Here is an 8,036-nt window from a genome sequence, read left to right on the forward strand (position 1 = left end):
AGCCAAATACACACACACACACACATACACACACACACACATGTGCAGTGCCTACATTTAAGTATATATATATATATATATATATATATATATATATATATATATATATGCAAACAATTGTACAATGGGTATAATATAACATGAAAAGTAGAGAACAAGAAAGGATAAGTATACACAGCAAAAGGGCTGAATTTAGAAAATGAAGACAGGTTATGATAGAGGATATAATGCCAGATGTTTTCTTATTATGTAAGAGATTTCATTTAGTTTTTGGTGGTGGATAGTATATAACATATATTTTATGTTGACTACACACATTTTAATGTGAAGTTTCATGTCTTCAGTTCTGGATGCCTCTTCTAAGTGTATAGAAGTTCACTGAGTGTATGGACTTTTGCTCTAGTTAATTTTGCTGTGTTATGTATGGACTTATTTCAGTGTTAAAGTGCTTTATCCCCATTTAAAAATGTAAACAAATAAAATGATTAATTATAGCAAAAAAGAATACAATTATCAAATGTCAAAAAAAAATTAGTGGGAAAATTCAACACTCTACTCTCAACAACATACAGGTTTTCAAAACAGAAACTAAACAGAGAAATACTGAAAAGAGGTTAAATTCAAAATGACCTACCTAACAGATATCCACATTGCATGTCACACAAACCCAAAAGAAAATACCTTCTCAGCACCTCATGGAACCTTCTCCAAAATTGACCATGTAATTGGTCACAAAACAAGTCTCAACAGATAGAGGAAAATTGAAATAATCCAATGCATCCTATCAGATTACCACAGACTAAGGCTAGACTTCAATAACAACAAAACAACAGAAAACCCACATACCCATGGAAACTGAACAACTGTCAATGATAACTTGGTCAGTGAAGAAATAAAGAAATTAAAGACTTTTTAAGATTCAATGAAAATGAAGGCAAAATATACACAAACTTATGGGACACAATGAAAGCAGTGCTAAGAAAAAAATACATAGCACTAAGTGCCTTCATAAAGAAATTAGAGAGTTGTCATACTAACAAATTAAAAATATACCTGAAAGCTCTAATTCAAAAAGAAGTGAATATACACAGGAGGAAATAACTAAACTCAGGGCTGAAATCAATCATTTCAAAACAATGAGAACAAAACAAAGAATCAATTAAACCAAGAGTTGGTTCTTTGAGAAAATTAACAAGACAGACAAATCCTTAGCCAAAATAATTAAAGGCAGAAAGACAGTATCCAAATTAACAAAATCAGAAATGAAAAGGGAGATAGATATAAGGACAAATACTGAGGAAATTGAATGAATCATTAGGTGTTATTTCTTTTAATTAATTAATTAACCTTATGTTCTGATTGCTACCCCCTTCTGCCCCCCCCCCAACACACAGTCCCTTCCCACATCCCATTCTTCTCTGAGCAGGTGGAAGCTGCCTCCATCCATATCTATTCCCCACAACAGGACTAGGAATATCCTCTCCCACTGAGACTAAACAAGGACATCCACTTTGGGGAACATAGTCAACAGACAGGCAACAGCTTTAGGCATAGCCTCTGCTCCAGTTATTGTTGGATCCACATGAAGACCAAGATGCATATCGCTACATTTGTGCAGGGGGAGTAGGTACAGCTCTTGTATACTCTTGGTTGGTGGTTTAGTCATTGAGAGCCCCTAAGTGTCCAGGTTAGTTGACTCTACTGGTCTTTCTTTGGAGCTCCTATTCCCTTCTGAACTTTCAATTCTTCAGTTCTTGCATAAGAATATCCAAGCTCCATCCAATGTTTGGCACTGGGTCTTTACATCTGTTTTAGTCAATTTCTGGGTGAAGCTTCTTGGAGGACAGTCATGATAGTCTTCTGTCTGAACATAAAACAGAGTATCATTAATAGTGTGAGGGATTGGTTCATACCCATGGGATGGGTCTCAAGTTGGGCCAGTCTTTGGTTAACCATTCCTTCAATCTCTGCTCCATCTTCTGTCCCTGAATTTCTTGTAGACAGGATACATTTTGGGCCAAAAGTTTTGTGGGTGGGTTCATATCCCTGTCACTCTACTGGGATTTCTGTCTCGCTACAGGAGGTGTCCTCTTAAGGTTCCATATCCCCAATGTAGTGAGTCTTATTTAAGTTCACCTGCACTGATCCCTGGGGAGCTTTCACCCTCCCAGATATCCAGCATGGAGAAATGCACCCCCCCATCCTCAACTCCAGCCAGCTAGCCACAGATATTCATTTATTCTACTGGCCCTTTCTCCTGTCTCTCGCTACACCTAATCCTCATTCCTCTCTTCCCTTCTCAGTCCCCTCTCCTATCCAGTTCCTTCCCTTCATCTACCTCCCATGACTATTTTATTTACCCTTTAAGTGAGATTCAAGTATCCTCTCTTGGGTTTTTCCTCTTGTTTAGCTTCTTTGAGTCTATGGGGTGTAGAGTGTATATTCTGTACATTATGGCTAATACCCACTTATAAGTGAGAACATACCATGCATGTCTTCTTGGGTCTAGGTTACCTCACTCTGGAACGTTCCATCCATTTGCCTGCAAAATTAATGATGTGTTTGTTTCTAATATCTGAATATTATTCCATTGTGTATATATGTACCACATTTTCTTTTATTCATTCTTCAGTTTAGGGACATCTAGGTTGCTTCTAGTTTCTGGCTAAGAACAGAGTTGAGAAAGTTTCCCAGAAGTGGTATGGATGAGTCTTGAGGTATAACTATTCCCAGTTTTCTGAGAAACCAAAAATTGATTTCCAAAGTTGTTGTACAAGTTTGTGCAGCAATTCCTACCAGCAATGGAGAAGTGTTTTCCTTGCTCCACCAAAAGTTATCAAGCGTGATAAAGAAGGACACTTCATATTCATCAAGGGGAAAACCCACCAAGAGAAAGTCTCAATTCTGAACATCTATGCTCCAAATGCAAGAGCACCCACATTCATAAAAGAAACTTTACTAAAGCTTAAAACATACATTGAACCCCACACAATAATAGTGGGAGACTTCAACTCTCATCAATGAACAGGTCATGGAAACAGAAACTAAACTGAGACTCAGTGAAACTAAGAGAGGTTATGAACCAAAGGGATTTAACAGATATCTACAGAACATTTCACCCTAACACAGCACCTCATGGTACCTTCTCCAAAATCGACCATATAATTGGTCACAAAACAACCCTCAACTGATATAAGAAGACTAAAATAATCCCATGCATCCTATCAGCTCACCATGGCCTAAGTGTGGTATTCAATAAAAGCAAAAACAAGAGAAATCCCACGTACATATGGAAACTGAACAACTCTCAACTCATTGATAACTTGGTCAGAGAAGAAATAAGGTAAGAAATTAAAGACTTCCTGGAATGTAATGAAATATTGACACATCACATCCAAGCTTATGGGACACAATGAGAGCAGTGCTAAAATGAAAATTCATAGCACTAAGTGCCCTGGTAAAGAAAAGGGAGAAATTTTACACTAGCAACTTAACAGCTCACCTGAGAGCTCTAGAACAAAAAGAAGCAAATACAACCAAGAAGAGTAGACAGTAGGAAATAGTGAAACTTAGGGCCAAAATCAAACTAACAGAAACAAAGAGAACAATACAAAGGAACAGCAAAACCAATAGCTGATTCTTCAAAAGAATCAATAAGATAGTTAAACTCCTAGCCAAACTAACTAAAGGTCCCAGAGGCAGTATCTAAATTAACAAAATCAGAAATGAAAAGAGAGATGTAACACAGAAACAGCAGAAATTCAAAAAATAAGAAAATCTATATGAAATGGATGATTTTCTGGACAGATACCACATAGCAAAGTTAAATCTAGAGCAGGTAAACTATCTAAACAGGCCCATATTCCATAAAGAAATAGAAAAAGTCATTTAAAACCTCCCAACCAAAAAAAAAAAAAAAAAAAAAAAAAAGCCCAGGGCCAGATGGATTTAGTGCAGAATTATACCAGACTTTCAAAGAAGACCTGATACCAATATTCCTCAAACTATTTCCTAAAATAGATATAGAAGGAATACTACCCAATTCATTCTATGAAGCCACAATTACTCTGATACCTAAACCACACAAAAACCCAACCAAAAAAAGAGAACTTTAGAACAATCTTGCTTACACATATCAATGCTAAATACTCAATAAAATTCTTGCAAACCGAATCCAAGAACACATCAAAACCATCATGCATGACAATCAAGTAGCCTTCATCACAAGGATACAAGGTTGGTTCAATATACAAAACTCCATTAATGTAATCAGTTATATAAACAAACCCAAAGAAAACTCACACGGTCATCTCCTTAGATGCAGAAAAAGCACTTGACAAAATGCAATACCCTTTCATGTTAAAAGTATTAGAGAGAGTAGGAATTCAAAGCCCATCCCTAAACATAATAAAAGCAATTTAATCCAATAGCCAATATCAAATTAAATGGAGAGATACTTAAAGCAATTCTAATAAAATTGAGGAAAAGACAAGGATGGCCACTCTTCTCATATCTATTGAATATAGTACTCAGTGTACTAGCTAGAACAAAAAGACAATAAATAAAAGAAGATCAAGGGGATACAAATTGGTAAAGAAGAAATAAATGTATCTCTATTTGCATATGATATGATACGATACATAAGTGACCCCAAAAATTCAACCAAAGAACTTCTCCAGCTGATAAACAACTTCAACAAAATGGACCAATATAAAATTAACTCAAATAAATCAGTACCCTTCCTTTATGTATATGATAAACAGGCTGAGAAAGAAATTGGGGAAACAACCCCCTTCACAATAGCCACAAGTAATATAAAATATCTTTAGGTAACTCTAACCAAACAATTGAAAGACCTGTATGACAATAAAGTCAAGTTGCCAAAGAAATTGAGCTGGTGAGGTGATCATGAGGTCAAGGCCAAATAGGCCTATACTGCAAGCCCCTGCCAAAATTAGAAAAAAAGAGAAGAAGAAAGAAGGAGAAGGAGGAAAGGATGTGGAAATTGTTGATAGAAAAGTGTTGGAAAGAACCCAGATGCCCCTCAACAGAGGAATGGATACAGAAAATGTGGTACATTTACATAATGGAGTACTACTCAGCTATTAAACAGAATGAATTTATGAAATTCCTAGGCAAATGGATTGACCTGGAGGGCATCATCCTGAGTGAGGAAACCCAATAACAAAAGAACTCACATGATATGTACTCACTGATAAGTGGATATTAGCCCAGAAACTTAGAATACCCAAGATACAAGATATGAAACTCAAGAAGAACAAAGACCAAAGTATGGACACTTTACCCCTTCTTAGAATTGGGAACAAAACACCCATGGAAGGAGTTACAGAGACAAAGTTTGGAGCTGAGACAAAAGGATGGACCATCTAGAGACTACCATATCTGGGGATCCATCCCATAATCAGCTGCCAAATGTAGACACCATTGCATACACTAGCATGATTTTGCTGAAAGGACCCTGATATAGCTGCCTCTTGTGAGACTAGGCCGGGGCCTAGCAAACACAGAAGTGGATGCTCACAGTCAACTATTGGATGGATCACAGGGCCCCCAATGGAGGAGCTAGAGAAAGTATCCAAGGAGCTAAAGGGATCTGCAACCCTATAGGTGGAACAACAATATGAACTAACCAGTACCCCCTGGAGCTCGTGTCTCTAGCTGCATATGTATCAGAAGATGGCCTAGCCGGCCATCAGTGGAAAGAGAGGCCCATTGGTCATGCAAACTTTATATGCCTCAGTACAGGGGAACACCAGGGCCAAGAAGTGGAAGTGGGTGTGTAAGGGAGTGGGGAGGAGGGTATGGGGAACTTTTGGGATAGCATTGAAAATGTAAATCAGGAAAATACCTAATAAAAAATTTTTAAAAATTGTTCAGTCATTAAATGGCTTTGGAATCAGAATAAGAAACCATTTTAGCCAAAAATAAAAATGTAAAATCAAAATATGTAGTGATTTCTTCTCCATCTGTCAGGGACTGTCCATGTGATATTTCCTTCCTTTGCTTTTGCTAATCGATTAACTAGAGATCTTAGGTAAAAAGAAAAAAGGAAAAAGAAGTTGAGCTGGGCATGGTAGCGTATGCCTTTAATCCCAGCACTTGGGAGGCAGAGGCAGGTGAATTTCTGAGTTCGAGGCCAGACTGGTCTACAGAGTGAGTTCCAGGACAGCCAGGGCTATATATAAAGAAACTCTGTCTCGAAAAACCAAAAGAAAAGAGAGAGAGAGAGAGAGAGAGAGAGAGAGAGAGAGAGAGAGAGAGAGAGAGAGAGAGAGAGAAATTGAAAAGAAAAAGAAAAAAGAAAAAAGGGAAAAAAGAAAAAAAGGAAGAAAGAAATTGAAGAAGATCTCAGAAAATGTCTACTACTAAAGGGATCTACTATGGTCATAGATTCCAAAATTAACATAGTAAAAATGGTCATCCTGCCAAAGGCAATCTATAGATTCAATGTAATTCCCATCAAAATCCCAACACAATTCTTCAAAGAGATAGGAAGAGCAATTCTCAAATTCATCTGGAAAGTCAAAAACCCAGAAGAGTGAAAACAATTTTTAACAATAAGAGAACCCCTGGGGGAATCAACATCCCTGACCACAGAACAATAGTGATAAAAACCATATGGTATTGGTACGGAGACAGATATGTTGATCAATGGAATAGAATTGAAGACCCAGAAATAAAACCCACACACTTACAGTCACTTGATCTTTGACAAAGACGCTAAAAATATAGACTGGAAAAAAGAAAGCATCTTCAATATGTGGTGTTGGTCTAACTGGCTGTCTGTATGAAGTAGAATGAAAATAGACCCATATTTCTCATCATGTACAAAGCTTAATTCCATGGACCAAGGACCTCAACATAAAACTGGATACACTTAATCTAATGGAAGAGAAATGGGGGAAGAGCCTTGAACTCATTGGCACAGGGGGGAAATTTCCTAAACAGAACTCCAGTGGCTCTTGCTCTAAGATCAAGAATTGATAAATGGTACCTCATGAAACTGGAAAGATTCTGTAAGGCAAAGGACACAATCAATGAGACAAATCGGCAACCTACAGATTGGGAAAATAATCTTCACTAATCCCACATCTGATAGAGAGTTCATATCCAAAATATATAAAGAACTCAAGAAGTTAAGCAACAAAAAAACAAACAACCCAATTAAAAAATGGAGTATAGAACAAAACCGAAAATTCACAACAGAGGAATCTCGAATGGCTGAGAAGCACCTAGAGAAATGTCCAAAGTCCTTAGAGTGATCAGAGAAATGCAAATCAAAAGGACCCTGAGATTCCACCTTACACCAACAGAATGGCTAAGATCAAACCTTAGGTGACAACATGTTAGAGAGGATGTAGAAAAAGAGGTACACTCCTCCATTGCTGGTGGGATTGCAAATATGGTACAACCACTCTAGAAATAAATCTGGAGGTTCCTCAGAAAATTGGAAAGAGATCTCCCTGAAGACCCAGCTATAACACTCTTGGGCATATACTCAAAAGATGCCCCTAACATGCCACAGGGGCAGGTGCTCCACTATGTTCATAGTGGCCTTATTTGTGATAGCCAGAAGCTGAAAACAACCCAGATGTCCCACGACAGAAGAATGGATACAGAAAATGTGGTTTATTTAAACAATGGAATATCATTCAGCTATTAAGAATGAGGACATATTGAAGTTTTATAGGCAAGTAGATGGAACTAGAAAATATCCATGCCCTTTGTCATTTTTTTCAACTGGATTATTTATCTTTTTGTAGTTGAATAATGGTATACATTGAATTTTGATGAGGTCCAGTGAGATATAGTTTTTTTTCTTCATCACAAGATTAAGTGTTATATACAGAAAAAAATTGTCAAGTTCAAGTTAAAATTGTAGAAAGAAGAAGAAGAGAGAGAGAGAGAAGACAAATCTTTTCCAAGCCTTTGAACTTGCTTGGGATTTACTACTTCAAATGGTATCCAGACAATTTTCAACTCTACCTTACATTTTATGTTTTTATGGAGTCTAA

The sequence above is a fragment of the Mus musculus genome, chromosome X, assembly GCF_000001635.26.
Source record: "Mus musculus strain C57BL/6J chromosome X, GRCm38.p6 C57BL/6J".
Taxonomy (NCBI): Eukaryota; Metazoa; Chordata; class Mammalia; order Rodentia; family Muridae; genus Mus; species Mus musculus.